Genomic DNA, 21,320 nt, shown 5'->3' with positions numbered 1-21,320 from the left:
TTTTGGGTGCGATGAGCGTAACAGCAAAAGGTCTGGCACAGGCCGGATCTGACCATCCACGGTCACGTTCGTTGGAATGAAACACAGCAGTGCACTCTTGTCTGATGGGCTCGTTATCGACGCAATTCAAGCGCTACGTGACTCCGTCATGCAATCATTTCTAGCCAAGCAAAACAAAATGGCGTCGGCTAACAAAGCAGTGGTCCTGATGATCTTGATGATATCGGTGATGGGCGTGCCAGCATAGCACATGAGATGCATGGCAGGAACGGTGTACTTTTGGGGGTGTGTGTTTGTTAGATGTCACTCTACTTATACAGCTGCCGGTTGAAGGTTGGCATGGGTTTGTTCGTACCCGTGATGACGCACGGCGCAAGCAAAAGACGGAACGCAATACCAGTGCGACGAGCCTGGCGCTGAGAACGAAAAGATCCGCGGAAAGACCAAGCACGGATGGAATGCGTCTTTCACCACGCTCTTTAGGGATGAAGATTAACTTTAATAATGACGCAGCTTCTCCAGCCAGCTTCATTCCGACACAATCAGCTGGATGAATGCCAAATTCTCTAAACATTCGAAAACGCATACCAATTACGTGTAACAAAACCACGCAGGCCATAACGGTGACCGTCGATGCTACTGCTTTCCACATGAGGTTACAACCCTTACGTAATGATGCGTGCAACTGGACAAGGCGAAACGCCCACCAATCTCTATTCGGATCAGTGCACCAAAGACAAGCCCGGACACCCCACAGATGGACCGAAGGCGCCTCCGCAGCACGCACACCAGCCACAGCGGCGCCGGCGCGCACGGTGGCGAGGCCCCTGCACCGCCAGCCTCGCCGGCGGCGATGGTCGCCGCGCGTCGACCGGCGGCGGCCGGACGCGGAGACGGCGGCGAGCTCCTGCCGTGTCGCTGGGGCGGAGCGCGACGGCCGGCGCGGACCGCCAGCGGCGCTCTGATCGCCCCCGAGCGGGGCTCTCCGCCGCCGCTGCTCCGGTGACCGCCGACCCTCACAGTGGATGGCGCGAGCGCCATTTCTATCCAGGGTCTTCTCACGCGTGTGTGCACGACCGCTGCTGTCAGCCGGAGGTCAGCATGACGACCGCCTCGGATTGCAGTCTCACTCGCACATCTGCGCATCGGCGCCTGCGACGCGGTAGCGCTCTCTGTGAGGCGAGTCTCGGGATCGCCGTATCTCTGTGAGGCGAGTCTCGGGATTGCGGTACCTCTGTGAGGCGAGTCTCGGGATCGCGGTACCTCTGTGAGGCGAGTCTCGGGATCGCGGTACCTCTGTGAGGCGAGTCTCGGGATCGCGGTATCTATGTGAGGCGAGTCTCGGGATCGCGGTATCTCTGTGAGGCGAGTCTCGGGATCGCGGTACCTCTGTGAGGCGAGTCTCGGGATCGCGGTATCTATGTGAGGCGAGTCTCGGGATCGCGGTATCTATGTGAGGCGAGTCTCGGGATCGCGGTATCTCTGTGAGGCGAGTCTCGGGATCGCGGTACCTCTGTGAGGCGAGTCTCGGGATCGCGGTATCTATGTGAGGCGAGTCTCGGGATCGCGGTATCTATGTGAGGCGAGTCTCGGGATCGCGGTATCTCTGTGAGGCGAGTCTCTGGATCGCGGTATCTCTGTGAGGCGAGTCTCGGGATCGCGGTATCTCTGTGAGGCGAGTCTTGGGATCGCGGTATCTATGTGAGGCGAGTCTCGGGATCGCGGTATCTATGTGAGGCGAGTCTCGGGATCGCGGTATCTCTGTGAGGCGAGTCTCGGGATCGCGGTATCTATGTGAGGCGAGTCTCGGGATCGCGGTATCTATGTGAGGCGAGTCTCGGGATCGCGGCATCTCTGTGAGGCGAGTCTCGGGATCGCGGCATCTTAGGACGACCACAGCACCAGCTCTGCTGTTTACCTCTCTTCCCAATCCTCCAGCCCGGAAACGGTCAGCTCAGGCCGAAAGAAATCAACCCCAATCCCTCAACCCCAACCCCAAGAGATCAAAACCAACCCCAACCGAGCCCAAAACACACAACAAGAATGCCGGCAGAAGCGGACCGACTGGCGGGACCTGCGGCGGCCCTCAGCGTGGCGGTGGTGGCGGTGCTCAGGCACAAGCCCCTCAGAGCCGACGTCGCAAGACCATCGGGCGGGCAGCCACCGAGCATCAGCCCGCCTTGCCTCACGCGACAGCCGCCCGCGCCGCGACACCGGCGCCACGCGGCTCCGGCCTGGACGGCTCCGCCCGGGGCGCGGCTGCGACGACGCACCCGCGGCGCGGGCCGGTCCACACGGCCGCGTGGAACTCCCGCCGAGTGCAAGGCGCCCGGCGCGGCGATTCAGCCGCTTGTGACCTTGTAACGGCGCGAACGCCGCGCCAGCATGGAAACCGCTGAAGATCAAATGGCTTGGGGAGCGGGCCACCCTGGGGAATGGTTTCTTCAACCCAGCAACTCCCTTTGATCACGCCCAAACTCGCCGGAGCTCCCAGCAGAGGCGGCGCTTTTGAAGGGCGTCCTGGGTACGCTCAAAAGGAAAATTACTCATTTGCGTGTGTGCGGTATGAGTCGGGAAAGAAGACAAAGATACCGGCATGATAAACATGCCTTGCCCGCCTATTTCACGAGATGAACGGCAAAACCCCAACGGCATTCGTAATGACGAATGCCGTTGGGGTTTTAAAAAAGCCTTAGTTAATATTTCTGATATGTGCGCTGGCTCCAGTGCATTATGCGGCGCGCAAAAACCTCCGCGGCCACAGATGCGGCATAAGGAATGACGTTAGCTGGCGTCATGACCATGAGTTAAGAATAAATCACAAAAACCTGGTATGACCCACGGGGACGAGATCAGTCATCAGATCATCAGATCATAAGATCATCAATCAACAGCTGGAGGTTGCATTATCCGGCTGGGAGGGTTCAGGTGCCGACAGCGTGGCTCTGCGCGGCGCTCGATCAATTCATAGCTAAAGTAATCCTCACAAAATATTCGTCTGCGCTGACCATGATTACATGTCACCTGTCTCTACATCTACACCCTTCAAAACGGAGATGATGATTACGCTTCAATATTTCTGAGCGAAGAATCCGCCAGCGAACATTCGATGGGACAGCAAAACCACTTTCATTATTGGTAATCAGTTGGCATGTTGTTCCGAACGGTCTACAGACTCATAGCAGATGCTAAAACCAGCAGAGCTTGATGAACTGCCCTGACCAGCCCAGTCGAATCGACCGCCTTGAGTCCACCTCCAAAGCACGGTGCCCTTAGCTGGGCACATCCCCACAGCAATCTTTTAGCCAGATACGACCGAGCCGGCTTTGTTCCGCGCCGTTCCGACATCACGTGACCTAGGAGCCAACGTCAGCCGACTTCCGCTACACGGCTGACCGGTCCGGCCGGGAGCCAAACATGTTTGCCGGGCCAAGCACTTCAGTTATATCCTGAGCCGAGCCCATTATCGACAAATCCCAAACTGAGACCGCCGCCGGTCCGGAGACGCAATTACCGCCAGCAGAGGGCCCCGGAAGGCGGCCGAACACGGCAGCGTGCACGCTGTGGGGGAGGCTCCACTCACGTGAGTCGAACGAATCCAACAACTTCGGCAATGTATAAATGTTATATCCCGCGCGCCTTTCATTAATGCAGGCGCAGCACCAGCCACCAGACGAGCGCGCAGCATACTAATGCGAGCTCTCCGACCGGTTGCCGCGGCAGCCCCTTTCCACTAATTGGTGTTCAATAATTGCTGACATCTCGGAGCCGTGGCACGCGGCGCGCAGTAGCGCACGACAGTGCCACCTCTCGGTGGACGGCCAGGTGTTTGTGGGTCCAGGCGGCGCCGTGCCGACACCAGGCGCCGGGAGAGGCCCCCACCGGCGCGAGGGCCACCGCTGGGCGGCCGGCAGCGCGCGGCGCCGAGGGCGTCGTCTCGGCCTCGAGCCGGGCAGGCCGGAAGCAGGCCCATCACCCGGACGCGTTCAGCCGCGGCCGGCGCCGGCTCAGAGTGACCATCAGTGCCGCGCCGTCGCCCGCCGAACGCCGGCCGCGCCGCTCGCTGGTCAGACACCGACACCAAAAGACATCAGTACCGACATCGATATTGATGCCGACATCGGCGCCCACACCGACAGACACCGACGTACACCAGTATTGGCAATGACATCGGCACCGGCAACAACACTGACGCCGACAACGGCACCGACTTCGGCACCGACACCGACACAGACACAGCCATCGACACCGCAATCAACACCGGCACTGGCAACGGCAACGACACCGACACCGACACCGGCACCGGCCCGGCACCGGCATCGATACAGACACTGACACCAACACCAATGGAGACACCAAAACCGACACTAACATGGACACCGACCCGGACACGGACCCGCACACAGACACGGACACGGACATGAAACTGACACCGACACCGACACCGAAAGACACCGACACGAGCACAGACAGCGCCGCCACGACGGGGCGAACTCCGTGGGGCGGGCCACCGCCCGTCCCTGACGGCCGGCGGGGCGGCGTGCTTGCCTGCATAACACGCCCGCATCATCGGGGCTCACACCCGGCGGCGGCTGGCTGCGGCGCACGGACACACGCAGCGACGCGCAGTGACGGCGGAGCACGTGCAGCCCGGATTATTCTCACGTTATGGAGAGATGTATGGATGGCCCGTCACCGACCTACATTTCACGGGCTTAACACGGCTTCCACTGGGAAAGCCGGCAGCGATACAGACCCTGATAGACATGTGCCAAGAGAAACCGGTCACCATAACCGATTCCCGCACGATTTCTCTTGGATACAACGCCGTTGGAGAACCCCCCCCCCCCCCCCCCCCCCCACCACCACCACCCGTCTCTGGTAGCCTCTGTGAAAAACTCCGCGCTCGGTACAGCGACCAAAACTGTTATGCCCTTTATCTATTCCGGCTCCTCTCATCCTCAAAACTGCCTGTCCTTTATCTACTCCGGCTCGTCTCATTCTCAAATTCCCCGCGGGTTTCAAGAATCTACGGAAATAACCTTATTAGGTGCGCAAATAGAGGCTAAAAAACGACGTGAGTGAAATGCAATGGGAGAGCTATATTTCTCTCGCGGGCGAACCTTTATGACTTCAAAGTGGGCCAGGATTGTGTGTTTGCGCCCACCCGACCCGTGACCAGGATCGACAATTGGGTAACCGCGGCCGTGAAACTATTCCCATTCTCCTATCGTCCTGCTTCGGTGGGCAACAGCAAAGGCTGCTGGGATCGTCAGCGGACGTCTCCACAATGCGTACAAACGGATAAAACGGCCGCTGGAATGATGAGCGGACGTTTTCACAATGCGTACAAACGGATAAAACGGCCGCTGGAATGATGAGCGGACGTTTTCACAATGCGTACAAACGGATAAAACGGCCGCTGGAATGATGAGCGGACGTCTTCACAATGCGTACAAACGGATAAAATGGCCGCTGGAATGATGAGCGGACGTTTTCACAATGCGTACAAACAGATGGAATGCCCAACACGCAACTTGCACAACGCAACGAACCGGAGTGACAACTACGTTGTGTTGTACAGCATTTGACTCGCGTTTCCACTTAAATTTGTGCCATCCAGAAACGCATCACTCTTATCCTGAATGTGAAACACGTATCATTTATTAGCGAACCCTTAGTCACTGTCAGCCAAAATCCGGCCAACACATGGCAGAGCCAGGCGAAAACGTGGGCAGTGCGGTTCCCGGCAAGGCGCGACGGCTTTTGGATGAGACGGAATTGCGGTGCCGCGGCGTCGGTCAATATACCGCCGCACCAGGAACTGGGGCACCTTCCGCCTGCTCTTGATGGCACGCATCCGAGTGAACGCATAGCCGGCATCGTTGACGTGAGCTGGACTTCGACATGGCGTGTCGTAGAAAGGCGCCGGACGCGGTAACATAACTGCGTTCTTCCATGCTCTTATTAATTGTTTTGTTCTCCCTGTTATATCTCGTTTTCATGAACAACTAAAAAATGTTTAAGGCGGTAAAAACTTCTTAAGGCTATTTCCCATCACAAACCTGTTTTTCCGGTAGTCCTGGGAACACCTGCCCCGGATTCGGGGGAGGGTCGGTCACGCTCCTGTGGTCAGTGCTGGCCTCTGGTGTAGCGCCCAGCGGCCAGCGCAGCAGGCCAGCGCTCAGTCATTACCGCAGCGGCTGTCACATCGGCGGCCGCCACGGGCCAATCGCCGTTAAAATATTACGATACACAGGCTTTGGATCCGTTCAAATCCTAAAGCTCGTTCAAACAGACAGAAGCGAGTGCACCCTGCTCTGTCCACACAAATAACATCATCGCATTTCCTCGAGCATCTCATCTCTCAGCAGTTCTCAGCAGAGAACTGGAAAGCGTCCTCGCCTCAGCACCGCCAGCGAGGCAGGAAGCTACACTGAGTGTTATAACAAGTGTTACACGGGTGTCGCTTGTATCCTGGGCCTTTAGGAACCCAGCCTGAAGGTAATCCGACCATGAGCCCCCGAAGCAAAGCTCCTGCTGCTGCTGCCGACAATATGTCAGCTGCAGCCGATCCCAGATAAGATCCACATCGGTTCTCGCGACCATACATCACAGACGTCGAGACCCAACCGCCAGCCCCGCACGTAAATAACCGGTCTTCCTCACGCCACTGGCAGCACAAAACCGTCTTAAAGCGCTGCGATATGGCCGCCTCGTCAGCCCAACACCGAGGAAAATGTCTGGCTACGAGCATCATGCCGCACATTGGTGACAACGGAGGCAAATATCCGGTGCGTCTCACAGTACAAAACTCCCGCGCCGCAATCGTCACGAAGAAAACATCTAATAGACCACCAGCTTGCTGTGGCATAATCCCCGCGTGGAGGCTCACGACGAATAGATCTACCGAGCGGCACTGCCAGCGTCACCGGTCTCTCCTGAGGGCCGCCAGGAAGAGATTGAACAAGTCACCGGAGGCCATTGCAGGGCCGTCATCGAAACTGCACCACAGAGAGCTCCGCTCTTCACAGAGCTTCAGCCCATTCTCAACCGAAAACATACGAGAGGGCACAGTGGGGTCTGGCCAATGCATCGGACGGTGACTGGTTCATTATTTTAAGCCAAGAACATCAAACAAATTGCCATCCAATGGAGCAACGATCGTTAACTTGATTCTGGACATGATAATTTGAAGCGCATGTTGACTTAACAGCCCCAACTTCCAGCAGTTAGTTCTCCGCGTGTTTACTATGCAGACATACACTAAAAGATCATTAAATTAATGACGTACAATGTCGGTTCGCATGAGATTTGATTACGTGTAGAGCGAACGTAAGTAAGCAAAAAATCTTCACAGCGGCTTTATCTCCATTAACCCCATGCTGTCCAACTGGTTGCTTTTTACAAACTCCTCTGTCATAGCAAACCGGCCACATGCTCCACAGTTTCTCAGTTCCTAAACAAAAGGCAGCGCCAGACAATGCTGTTTCCTGGAGCATGCCTTAGATAAGACTGGTCACATTCAGAACCCATTTGAAAGCTTGCCATCGTTCACCATCTATTCGGAACATTGCGTGCGTTTAACTGCGTCAAAATGTTTATTTTTCCTACTGGGTTTGACACCATTGATCAGCTCAATTTAACTTTTTTCCTTGCCATAAGATCGATGTAATCCAAACTTGCTGACGCGCCATTCGTTCCTAATTATAACTTTCAAAGACATAACTCCCTCGCACCAAGTTCTAAAGTCATCAAGTCCTGGAGTGTGTCTTCCACGATGAGGCACTCTATAAACTTGCGCTCAACAAAGCCCTGTTTTTGGACGGATGCTGGCAGACCAAGACGTGACACACGAGGAGCCGACAAGCCATCTGCACTACAGGCAATGAAACACAAAGCTATCCACGTAAAATAAGCCACAACTACAAGCACAAAAGCCCACGTCAGACGCATGGCGGCACCGGACGCTGATCCTCGGTGGCAGGCTGGCTCAACCGCGGCCAATTCGCGGCCGCGTCCACCAACGCCACCTCTGTAGCAGCGAGCGCGGCCCACAGTCCTGCGGCCGCGTGTCGCGCGACCGAGCCGCGGCGGAGCACGGCGGGGAACCGAGCGGCAGGCGGCCCCCCGCCCACCGGACCTGGAGAGCGTGTGCCGCCCTGGCCGGCCCCCGCCCGGCGGAGGGCCACACCGGGGGTGGCCCCCCGCCGGCGGTGAGGCCGGGCAGCACGGCTCCACGGCTGTGGTCCCACCTCCGAGGCTGGGAGAGTCATGATCTGCACGTGGCTAATCAGAATCCTACGGAGAGAATTCGATGCCAAATGGCGCTTTTAACAGAGAAAGCGATCAATTTACGACCGAAATTGAGGAGCACAAGCCTAATCTTAACAAAACGGGAGGACGTGTCGACCAAGATCCCCCATCGGCACACTTCTCCGAGCCCAGCATGCACGTGACAGACTCAGATGGGCGCTCGACCGGCGGCGTTCGCGGACGGCGGCGACCCTGCGGCGGCTCGCTTCCGGACGGGCCCGGCGGGAGTGAGCCGAGAGGTCGACCGCCGCCGCCGCCGACACCCCGCTGCGGTGGCTCCCTTCCGGACGGGCCCGGCGGGAGCGAGCCGAGAGGTCAGGCACCGCTGTGGCGGCTTTCTTCCGGACAGGCCCAGCGAGAGCGAGACGAACGGTCGAGCACCGCCGCTGCCGACGCCCCGCCGCGGCGGCCCGGCCTCTCAGCGGCCCAGCCCTGAAAAATGCCCCATAAAACACCTCCTCAAACAGGCCGCCGAGCTTCCCGTCGCATTACTCAAGGATGCATTGGTGCGTCCCATGCATACGCGTCATTGAAGACGCCACGGACGTTCCACGGCCGCGATTTTTACGACAGCGAATGAGTGGAACGATCTCGGGAACTCTCTGCATGGTCACACAATCCTGTAGAAAAATTACCTCCCGTGATAGCTGTACTTATCTGTGCGCAAATGCTTTCTGATAAATACCAACAACTGGAGAGCGACTTGATGTCTAGACCTCGCAAAATTCAAGGAATGCATTTCTGCGCATTGAAGGAAGTTTCACCAAGTGCAGTGAACATAAAGTTCCCAAAACTCGTGAAGACGAGGAACGACCGGGTTCATGTCCGCACGACGGCGCGTGGGCAGCAAGGACAACGCCGATGTAACCAAACCGACGCTATGCCTAAATTGTCTACGCACCGCACGCGTGCTATCTGCGCATCGCGAACACAATGACCCCACAACACTGCGACAACACCCACCGGCACCGCCGTCATCATATGGCAGTCGGCGGCGTAACGAGGCGATGCGGAACAGTCTACCATCGCAGTGAGCTCGTGCTGGGTTGACAGCCAGCGAAGCGTCAACAGCCGCAGGCCTGCGCTACCGTACAAAAGAAACAAATCTCGTTCGGTCCCAAGATAGGCATCCCGTCCGATCTTTAGATATTTTACGGCAGGTTGTTTGGCAGGTTGCTGTCTGGGGTTCCCCTGCACGCTCCTCGGGTCCGTCTCCTGCCCGCGTCTGGATTTTAAGCCCACCTGCTTCTTGGATCGGTTCCCTGTCCGAAATCTGGATACGGCGCCAGCTTGCTCCTCGAATCCATCTCCCGCTCACTCCTTGAGTCCATCTCCTGCCCACCCCTTGAAACCATCTCCATCTCCTGCGCGCCCCCTGGCCCTGTCTCCCTCCCTCATCTCTCCGTCTCCGGTCCGCTCGTGGCACCGGCGGCCGCCGTCCGAGCCGCGGTCGCCTGTACGTCGCCGTCCGGACCGGGCCGCGGCCGAGAGCGCGGACGCCGGAGCGAGCGGGGCCGGTCGATACGGCCGCGCGGCGCGAGCCGGTGGCGGCGGAGTGCCGAGGTTGCCGCCGGCTCATCCGCCGCGTCAGCCAGTCACCGAACAGGCGGCCGCCGACCGTCGGCCCGGCCCAGCCCTGCCGACGCGGCAGCGTGCCACGGCCGGGTCGACAGGCTGGCACACATTCCCGGCAGAGATCTGACGTCGCCTATGTTCGCTCCTGAGTGAGATTGACATCTCGCGCTGGCGTAAGTAACGCACCGACGCCACACTACTTCGCTTCGTCGACGCGCCCTAAGCCTTCAATTTCATGCTACCATTAGCACAACCGTAGCGTACTGGTGAAAAAGCAGACACTTGCGGAAGACGAAGGGCCGAAAAGATTCGTGCCTAACTATTAACTACAGCTTATCTATCAATCAGATTAATTGAACACCAGCTGGTGTAAAACTGAGTCTGGCGCCAGGTTCAATATTTCATTTCGTCGGAATTTCGGGGCGAATCCACTGAAGTATTGCTACGGAAAACGCACGCAGCAGCATTCATGTATTTAAGGCGCTAGTGCTCGTGCCTCAAACGTTACGAAGCACCCATTGCACGCTAGCTTCTGACGAGGCATTGCTGAGCGGCGCGATGCTGATGGACTTCAAAGCTCGATGCATCAATAAACAATGGCCTAAACGATTGATAGCACCCAAAGGAACTGGAGTGGAGCGCAGAGTAAAAACAGGCCAATTTCGAAAGCATCCGTGCGGCTCCGCGTGACCTGATTACATTTAATAAAGAAATGTGGGCGTCAGAAGAAAAAAAATCGTCTTTCCATTCCGGACTACAAATACCTGAACAAGTTTGAACTTAAGCTTCACCGTCTAATGCCGAATATGTCACATATCTGTCAGCAGACCCATGCCCTAAAACTGACCAAATATCACAAAAAACATATTGCTCACACCGTCTCCGTGGGAACCGACCTCTGCCTTCAGAAACGCCAATAGTCCTCACACCCCTGTGCCTTTACCCCGATTTCCCCATACATCTGCCTCCCCACGAGACGGAGCGCACGCCTGGCGCGTCACGAGCCGGCCTGGTGTGTGATTGGTCCAATCGTCGGCGTGTGCCGCCCCGACGACGTCATCTGAATCTGAGCCGCCGCCATGATCGCCGCCGTTCCGCCGAGCGTCCTCGAACAGGGGCCGCTCCAGCGCCGCGGCCGGCTGCTCGCCACGCGGACGGCGGCGCGCTGACGCCCTCCGGCCGGACGACGGAGCCGGGCGGCGGGCGCGGCAGGCCGGCCGAGGCCGCGGCAGGGGGCGGCTCTGCGTCAGGGCGCCCGCACCGGCGGTGAAGCCAGGTGAACGTGCGGCCCGAGCAGCCGACACGTGCTGGATGTCGGGACGGCACAGTGCCTCTGTTGTGGAGCGATATAAGTTGGTGGTGTCGACGGAGGGTGGGGGTCGGCACAAGTCACTGCGAGCAGGCCAGGATAGCACACTGTCAGGCGTCTGGCATAGTCCCCAATACCTGACAGGTAACATGTGCGACTCAAGATGTTTCTTTAATTATTACGGTTATTGGCCGATCTATCGGTGTATCATTGTCCGGATCTCCAAGTTTCCTCCTTCCAACGGAGCAAAACGTCACGTAATTTCACAACAAAGCCGTTATACCACAACTCAAGCTTTTACGTTACTGATGACGGTCAGCAGCTGACAAGACTAAGTGGTCGTTTGAGACGAACGCAACGAAGGACCACTCCAAAGGCACCTTTATTCATACCCCAACATGACCTAATCCTACCCATCAGAACCGCAATTCACCCACGAAACAACCGCCTGCCGAGCCGGAGTAAAATGGCGGCCGTGCCGGCGGGCAACCCCGGAGTGCGTCGCGTGGCCGCGGCGCACCACACGCCACCCGGTCCGTGGTACCGCCACTTCCCGTTCCAGAATTACGTGCCCGCCTGTCCAGGATTAAATTAAGCCCGACGTGGAAAGGGAGGCGCGTGGAAAAAGTCGCGCCGTTGCGTGCGGGCAGCGGCGGCCGGCGGCTGCTCCGGCCGCGCCGGGTCGAACGTGCCGTCCCCTGGCGGCACAACAGCGGCGGCGGCGCGGCCAATCGGCGGCCGACTCCGGCGGCCCCAGCCAATCAGCGCCACCGGCCGTCACACGCCATGACCAGTGACGTGTCTCGGCAGTCGACTATGTCGTTTGACGAACACAGGAGCCTGTCCCCAAAACGTCCGACTCATCCAACTCTTATCCTCTTCTTCTCGCTTTAGCATGCAGCCTCACGACGCCACGCTTATTAGGGGCAAGCTGCATGCGTCCGCCAGGAGTGGGCCGAGAGGCCCCTGGAGGGGGACCCCGACCGGCCGCCCAGCGCACACTCCGTGGGGTCCCTGCGCGGGCTGGGGTCCGGCGGTTGCCCCCCCCCCCCCCCAGGCGCGTGTAGTCCTGCGCCACCGTTAACCATTCGCCTTCATCCCACAGCCCTGAAATGAAATTTCTGGTAGAAAGGGACTCTAATCCCGACAAGCAAAACGTCCAACCCAGAGCCGTATAACGGAGGCGGCCCGTTCCGCGATTTTGGCGCCCCACCAGCTCAACATTAACGTGACATCACTGGCCCCTTCCCTCAGCAGGCGCTGCGCGCGGCCCCGCGTGTTGCGAAATATTCCGGACAAAACACCCGTTCGCCTGTTGGTTTCAGTCATCTTGCTCATTGCATATAAACTTTGGTTTTCCACTGAATGGTTATTGTTTGTTGTATTCATACCGACGATGTCAACAGATGTTATTGCATCAAATTCACCTCAGTGTGGATTCCGAAAACTTGACATTGACTGCGACTGCATCGCGGGCACTACGTGGGATGTGTCAGAGGTGGTGCTAATACAGCGAGTCTGGCTCAGTCTACCTCACATAGCCACGCTCATCGTTCCCGCCCCAATCGTCGCCAGTTTCTGAGCCATTCATTCGCACGTGCTATTGGCCCTCGAGCCAGGCCGGCTTGGAGGTCAGACAGTACACCCGGACGTCCCGGCTGAGCTGGGCCGGACGGCCTGTGGCGCGTTGGTTGCTAACCGCGAGGGTCGGCGCGCTATTTCCAACGCAAGCCTTAGGTGCGAAGTCGGGAGACGGCGCCCGCTGCGACCTCAGCAGCCTCCATACAAAGCCGAGCCACGCGTTCCCAGGTGCCCCGGTCGCCTCAGCACGCTCAACACGCAGTTCAGTCCGTGCGTCACCAGGCGGTCAATGGTGCCCCGGCAGGCTCCATGCAGTCTGGGCCACGCGTCCCGCTGTGGCGACAGAACTCGCTCCATACAGACATCAAGCTCCGCGCTGAAAGGCGGCCGGTGTGACCTCCGCAGAATCCATACACAGGTCACCTCATGCGTTCCAAGGTGGTTTAGGTCACACATACAAGGCCGGTGCACGTCTCTCAAAAAGGCCGTTGCCACCTCAGCGGGTTCCACAGATGTGGAGTGGTCTCTGCATCCTAAAGCGGCTGGAGGCTCTCCCCTCTGCTTTAAGTCCAAAGCAGTGAGTACAAAAGTCGCTGCGTCTCAGTTCTCCTCAGTCTCGGCTGTGCTGAGCTCCAGACACGATGTGCTGCTTAAACAGCCTCATGCTGACGCCGGGGCACCCCAGTGGACCCGGCTGGGGTGGTCGGTCCTCAAGCCAGGCACCCCAGTGGACCCGGCTGGAGTGGCCGGTCCTCAAGCAAGGCACCCCAGCGGACCCGGTTGGAGTGGCCAGTCCTCAAGCCAGGTCCCCCAGCGGACCCGGCTGAGGTGACCAGTCCTCAAGCCAGGCACCCCAGGGGCGACACCGGCTTCGTGCCCAATACGGCTACAAACAACATGCAACACAGCCCACGCCTCCCTGCCAGTCATCCAAACCTCCCACTCTTGTAACAAGCGGAATGCGCGGGGACTGGCATTCCCAGCACATCGCAACATCACAGAAAGCATCAATAGAGCGCAGAGCTAGCTGCAGCAGTTGACCGAGCACCGGAGCGACCGCACCGCCAGCACCGTGAGTGGCGTGATGATAGTAGCGCCACACCGTAAACCCCGCTGGCGGCGTCGCGCGACCTCCAGCTGCGCGATGCTGGCCTGTCAGTGCCGGCCAAACCCAGCGTAATAGGAGCGGGCGCACTAGCAGAAGACGGCAGCGACCGCGACGAACCCACATGTCCCATTTCGGCGGAGTCACCCCATCCTTAAAAAACAACGATGCGGTGTTCGGTCGAGGGAGCAGGCAGCTGAGCCCGTCGGCTCACCCGAGACCGCTCCATCGAGTTCACTGGCACCAGACAATTCCCGTTGCCGCCGGCGCACCAGCCGTGGCCGTCAGTGCTCAAAGCCACGCCACTGAGGCGCCAAATACCGCCGGCAGCGTAGCAGTCCCACAGCTAGCAAATGAGTCCACCCCGGTGAGCCAGGCCGAGCCAGCAGGGCGCCGATCGTCCAAACTAGAGGGAAGCCGCGCCCCGCCGCCAGGAATCACAAGCGTCAGTCAGGCCACAGATGCCGAGGCACATCACACCTGCTGGCCATTAGAAACACTGACAGGAACACTGCACCCTCGGTTACCGCCTTAAGCGAGCTTTGGACCCCGCAAGTGCCGCGCCGAATTCGTCATTTCCGCCCGCGATGTGAGGCCGGAGCCGGCGGTGTGGCGGCAGCGGAGCCGGAAGGGCCCAGTGACCTCACCTCCCGGTAATTAACCGCTCGGCATGTCACCGATGGGCAATCCTGCGATGACACCCCCTGTCCGGCTGGGGAAGTCGACGCTCTACAACCTTTGCCGAGCGCTGGAGTGGGTGGGGGTGGGGGGGGGGGGATCTCCGGACGTTTCGACTGCGGTGCCAGCGCTCGCGAAGACGCCCCGAAGACCGTCTTCGAGACCCAGACGCTTCGTCTGGGTCTCAGCGGGCCACCGGACAGCTACCCGCGAGGAGGGTCGGGCGACGGCTACTCGCGCCGCAAAGCTGAGTGGGGCCCGGCCGTGTGCTGACGTAACGCCGGCTCCAATGCCACCCAGCTGTCGACAGAAATGGGCAATCGTGCCCCGTCGCCGGACGAATGCGTCGTCCAGCCGGCAGAAATGTCCCCACTCTGTCGGCGTAAGCAGTCGTGCGATACGCCAAGTTGCCGAAAGCTTTTCAGGGTAATTCCTGGACTTAACGAAATGGCATATTGGCATGGGCTTGGCAAGGGTTTCCGCGGAGGCAATCTGGGTCTGACCGCTTCCTGCGTTGGACGCCTTGGTGACTGCTAAAGCCTGACCATTGCGACAAGGATCTTACGAAGGCCGTGAGCCAGTTGCATACCAGCTCACTTCACTTTCGGCTGACACCAGTGATAAACTAGCTTTTACAGGTTGTTTCAAGTGATACGTTTCTTCACAAAGCTGTGATTTCTGTAAAATAACATTTATTAAAATATTTCTAAGCACATGAAGTCTTTGAACATTTTGACACCTTTATTTCTATAGTGTTATCTGCCTAACAAAACGTCTCCACGACAGACCCCCAGACACGAACGCACTTCTCCAAATCGCAGAATGACCCACACCTGCTACGACTGCTCTTGCCTTGCAAATAGCACATTAGCCGCTGAGCGCGGGGACGGAGGCCGCCATCTCTAGTTGCGACACAACAATGACTGCGTGAGACACCAATCTAAACGTCCGGCAACTTTTAAGAGTACGTGCCAGATAGCGCGTGCTTGGCCTGTTCTTAGACTCCTCACGCGCACTTTAAAATTGACGACGTTTAACGTGAACCTGTGTAAATGCCGCCCTGCTGGAAGAAAGATGCACTAACTCAGTGCGTATATGGTGGCAACGTAAACAGTACCAAACAGTTCGGTCACTCCGCTGACCTCGAAAGGAGCCACATAAACTCGCTGAGAAGATGACTTGAACAGCAAACTATTCTAAGGCCGCACGGTCCCCAGCACGCGCAAGTCATGTAGTAAACCAGTTCCAACGCGCACCGTGCCGTTCACGCGCATTGGGAGGGATGAACTATGTGGAGCGGCACAATATGCACGCATCCTCCGCATCCAAGTGATCAGCATGACTGACGCCGAGTACAGACTAGCTGAACTCATGCGCACTGGTATAGCGACACACGGCAATGCGCACCGGCACGACCCGAGCCCTGATACCACTGAGGCATCCGGGCTAAACCTGAGCCGGCGGGCCAGGCGCTGAAGCACGAGATCTTCCCACGCACTGAAACCCTCTCACCTGCAGCAGGCCACCAGACGAGCTTCGCGCAAACCTCGATCTCAGGAAATGCAGCAGCACGCAGCACAATCACCAGCCACTCTAGCGAATGTGTGCAGCGCAAATAGCGCTATTTGCCCCGTAGCTCACCAGCCAAGTCGCGTCCAAGTCCCCATAGAGCCGAGGCGGCCATAGCCGGCAGGCCACACGTTTGGGTAAGCTTCGCAGCCGCCATCTCGGCCCACCAAGCTGTCACCCTCAATACCAGCCGGGGAGGATTGAGCAGACATGTGGGGGCCATCGAGCACTTCCGTGCCAATACCGGGCCCGACGGCGACTGTGCCAGTGTCTCGCCCACTTCAGTCCGGGCACATCAGCGTCACACAAATTGTCTGGCGCGAGACCATCAGCCAAACCCAGCTGACTGGCCACGGCCTCCTACTCGATCGGTGTCCATCAGTCGAGCCCTTTCTCGCTGTGGCTGGCTACGAATACTGATGTAATGCAGAGCTGGTCCGCTCCAGTTATGCGATACAAGGCTCCTATTTTGCTTGATATATACAAGCTTCCCAACCGTCCAGCATTATTCTGCAAAGCCCAATTGACTGCGAGCACCGGGAGAATAAGCAGGCGCTAAAGGTGCCAACAGGCGCAAGTGTGGTTCTTTTTCAGCTATTTCCAGCGCTGGTCAACAACCACGATAATCGCGGGAAGTTTGCAAAGGGCAGCTGGATGGGCTCACAATGGATGGAAGTCACACGAAGAATACCATGACTAACAAGCTCCTCGGGCAATACGTCGCGGTCATTATTTCCAGTATCCCTGCCATTACGTAAGAGCCTGACAGCGGCACAGAGGCGGGCAGCCCACGAACCGGAACCACCGCATGCAATTGTGTGACCCGGCGCCAATCAATGCATCGCTGAATGCGCACCGGATCATCACCGCCCGGCCGACGGCTTCCGACAACAACAGCCCGACAAAGGCCGGCCGAGCGCCGCCGCCGGGCGCGCGCCAGGCCAGCTTGGCGGCGCGGCCCCGGCGGGCGGGGGCGGGGCGGGGCGGCCGCGTCAGCGCGGGGTGACATCTGCTCGGCGGGGTCGGCGTGGCCGCCGGGCCGTCCGTGCACGCGTCCGGCAGCGCTGCCAACAGCCGACCGCCCGCTCATTGATCGCCCCGCCAGCTCCCACGTACAGGTTGTGCCATTCGACTGAAAAAACGGCACCGGCGCCGGCCGGTCGCGCCCGCGGGCCGCCGCCGACCGCCAGCCGGCAGGACTGAGACGAGCTGCCGAGAGCGGCGCATGTTGGTTCCAGAGCCCATGGCACACCGGCGCTCGGGTGGGAATCCACACCCGGAGAACGTCATCCACCGCTGATCGAATGGCGGTGGAGACCCGGCCGGTGGTACACCGATGCTGGCGGCCAAATCCGTGATCTGGATGGTAGCTGGGCCGGAGTGCCGGAAGACTGCTGCAGAGACGGCAGCAGACTGCTGCACCGGGTGACTGCTGCACCGGGAGACTGCTGCAGAGACGGCGACAGACCGCTGCACCGGGAGACTGCTGCAGAGACGGCGGCAGACTGCTGCACCTGGAGACTGCTGCAGAGACCGCGCAGACTGCCGCACCGGGTGACTGCTGCAGACTGCACGGCGAGCACCTGGGGCGGCGTCATCGGGTGGCGGCCCCGTGCCAGCCGCGCTGGTCCCACTGAGGCGGCTTCACCAGCAGGTCTGCACAGCAGGCCTCCGCCTCGACCCAGTCCGCTCTCGTCACCATACGACTCTGAAGAGCACTCAACTCGGGCCGCCTCTGTCGGCTTATAAGGATCGGATCAGGCCGGCTCCGCTCGGCTCCGCTCGGCTCCGCCCGGCGGGGGTGGGGACGGGGACGGGGACGGGGACGGGGGGGACGGGGACGGGGACGGGGACGGGGACGGGGACGGGGACGGGGACGAGGACGAGGACGAGGACGGGACAAGGACGGGACAAGGACGGCGACGGGGACGAGGACGGCGACGGCGACGGCGACGGCGACGGTGACGGGGGACGAGGGACGGGGAATGAGGGACTTGCACGGGCTCGGGGAACGGGTGCGGACACGCAGGACACCATGGGCACGGGGCACGTGCACGGGCACCACCGGGGACGGGCACCGGCACCGGGACGGGGACGGGCACAAGGACCGAAATGAAATGGACTCGGCCGCGCTGACCGGTTTGAACAGGCTGAGCCCGGCCGCACTCAGCCATGTGCGGCAGCACGCGACCCGTGCCGGGTCCAGCGCGGCGGCCCGGCGCGGCGGCGCGACACGAGCGCCGGTCCGGCCCGGCTCCGGTGGCCGGCCGGCACCCGATACCGCACCCTGCCGTCCCGACCGCCACGCCGCCTGGTCACCGGGCACTTGACACCGCACCACAGGCGGCCACCGGCACGCCACGTCCGTATAAAACTCCGCTGGCCTCCTCCCGTCGGCCGACACTGCGCGACGTCTGTGCCGGGACAAGTGCCGCGACCTGCGGCTGCAGGCGGCGCGGGGACGGCACTGCTGCCGGGGCACGACCCCAGCTGGCGGTCGGAGCACGGCTGAGCTCGGCACCCTCCCAGCCGCGGCCGGCGGCGTACCGCGCCGGCCCGCCCGCCGGCACCGGCCGCGCCTGTTGAGCGAGCCCCGCGCCGTCTCCGGCGGACGCCCGTCGGAGACGATGACGACGATTCCGCCGCTGACTGGGAGGATCTTATTACGGCGGCCGAGTGCTGACGGCGGCCGGCATCGACCTGGCGGCGCGGGCGGCCGGACCGACCCCGGCGGGCCGCCACCGCCGCCGGCGTCCTCCGCACCCATCGACCATCACCGGGGCCCGCTGACCGGGTTCTGGTGCGTGCTCTAGACGCCCTCGAGATCTAGCACCATCAGAATTCCGTCATCAAAGCCCCGGCTCACGGCAGCGGCGCGAACGTCCGTCACAGGCCGCCTCCAGGTCGAGGTGGTGCAAAGTACGCCGCCCGACGATGTGGCAAGGGCATTGCGGTACGTATCGGATAAATACTCGGAGCAACGCTGGCTGTCATCGACTCGATGAAAAAGCAATGATTTCATCATTGGCCAGGAAACACATTGATCTTTGACATATTGCGTCAGTGCTTGCCAGAAGTTTTTTTTTTGCTTTAGACTAGGATAATGAACTGTCCTTTCAAAAGATCAGGATAATGAACTGTCCTTTCAAAAATTGTCTACATTCTTTCATGAGGATGATGATTGCGTGTGCACCACATGCGTAAATACATTTTTTTGCAAAGGTCGCATCATGAAAAACTGGAACGGGTCCGTCATCTGGCTGGCCGCGTCTGAAAGGCACGCAACATGCTCCAACAATCATAAAAACCGACGTATTTCGCACTTCCTTCGCACTTCACGAAGATTGCGAGAATGCACCACACCAGCGAGGAATACACGGGAGACCCCTATCCCAGAAACGATGCTCTGCAGCAGGCAGCCCACGCCGGCGCCTCAGCATTACGAGAACGGGTGGTCCCTGCAGTGACGTCACAGCGACCCGACCGCGTAGCACAAAATGTAAACAGCTAGGAAAGGCACTGAACGTCTACTGCTCGCGAGCGACGGATGATATGGGAGAGGGTCGGACGCTGACGCCGGACTGGGTATTCATTTAGAGGTCTGGCGCTCAGGCGCCTAGTTTCACATCGAGTCTCCAATGTGTTGGCTACGTCGGCGTAGATTTAACAAGCTGCATGGTATGCACGAAGGATTTTTACTGCGCTGTCCATTGTGATGCAGCTCTTAAAATGCCCCTCAGCGCCTTGAAAGTTCGGTTTATTTCAATTTATTGCGGTTGCATCCTCGAATACTTCCACGCTTTTAATGAACCGCAGCAAGATCAATAAAAACGTAACTGGGAGAAGACAAACAAACTATTTTCACAATTCAACCAGCTTAGAACTCACGGGCCAGCACAATAAAGTACAATCAAATCAGCTGATCACCTCCGGGCAGACGATGCACGTGCCTTGAAGCGTGACGCGTGTTTATGAAGTGACCGAAATGGTGAAGTTTTCGTAGATCTTGCGTTCACAAAACTCCTAAGCGTGCTACTTTCTCTGCACATAGATCACACTTCTACCTGGCATTACACGGGGGCACAGACGGGCACGTTTTTGTACTCCGTTAAGTTGTGTGGTGCCGCAGATTCCGTTAATGGATACACCGAAGCGAACTGCGGCTAACACGCGTCCTTCCACCACTTGTCGCAGCACACAGCGCGGAACCAGCTGGCTGGTGTGAATGGAGAGCGAACAACGTCTCAGTACACTTCGCTCTCAGTTGGTCCATCCGTGGCTGAAAGATAAAATTTCTGTCCACTGTGAGATCCGGAATTTCGACAGACCGGGTTTCAGTCACCGTCGTCGTTTCCAATTTAAATGGCAACTTTAAGTACGTCACGAAGCAAATATTTTGTATTAGAACCAAATGCTAGAAGCTGAGCATTCGCCACATTATTTTCTTACTCTGGCTGTACCCGTTATTAAGCTCAGCGAGCGCGGATCACAAACGAATAAACATCTATGCAGGCTCGCTGTGTCACGCTGTTAGAAAAGCTTATGTTGTACGCCACCAAACAAAGATTTCAGATTTCAAACGTGTCTTGTTGGATTTCTCCGCTTCATGTCAACACAACAACGTACTCCTAAAAAAAGTCTGGTTGCGTGCTAGGCCACAATGATGTCATTTCGTGTTTTTCTGTACAACAAATTGAGGCAACTGTTTGGGAAACTGGCTGATGTCCTTTGTTGACGCCTCTCTCTGCACTTTTTTGTGTCGAACGAATGACGACTAAAGTCTATTGACGGGCAATGTCCAGTGGTCCGACACAGATACCTTTTTTGTCGAGATGATGCCTAACGTACGTGCATTGGCACGTACTATTTCTTGTTATCACTGCATGAGAAACGGGAGCCGGTTCGTGCGTCTTAAAATCGAAATAATGAATGTGCATTGTAATGGACGATATACATATTTTGATAGAGCCGGGCCCCATCTTGATTTATCAGCGACCCAAAAGGGCACTTCAACTCCACAGCTAATGCTTACTGCTGATTGAATCGCTTCTAAAAAAAGCAATAAAACAAATGAGAAGACCCACCACGTCCACGTCTGAATCTCACATGAACACGGACGCAGCTCTAGCCAAAGTCCCACGTTCAGCTCCGCTCTCGCGCCGGAATCCGACCTATGGCAGTAATAAA

The 21,320-nt window shown here is 58.5% G+C and overlaps 1 protein-coding gene across 1 annotated transcript in view; it reads right to left on the bottom strand.

Moving 5' to 3' along the window:
• The window catches only part of LOC119089812 (uncharacterized), an 83,692-nt gene that overhangs the window by 9,379 nt on the left and 52,993 nt on the right, over positions 1–21,320 (bottom strand). The gene's annotated exons all lie outside the window — the stretch shown is intronic.

This window comes from Pollicipes pollicipes, unplaced genomic scaffold (assembly GCF_011947565.3).
Source record: "Pollicipes pollicipes isolate AB1234 unplaced genomic scaffold, Ppol_2.1 Scaffold_3087;HRSCAF=3621_pilon_pilon_pilon, whole genome shotgun sequence".
Taxonomy (NCBI): domain Eukaryota; kingdom Metazoa; phylum Arthropoda; class Thecostraca; order Pollicipedomorpha; family Pollicipedidae; genus Pollicipes; species Pollicipes pollicipes.
The sequence above is the reverse complement of the archived record's forward strand: the minus strand, read 5'-3'. Positions and strand labels throughout refer to the sequence as shown.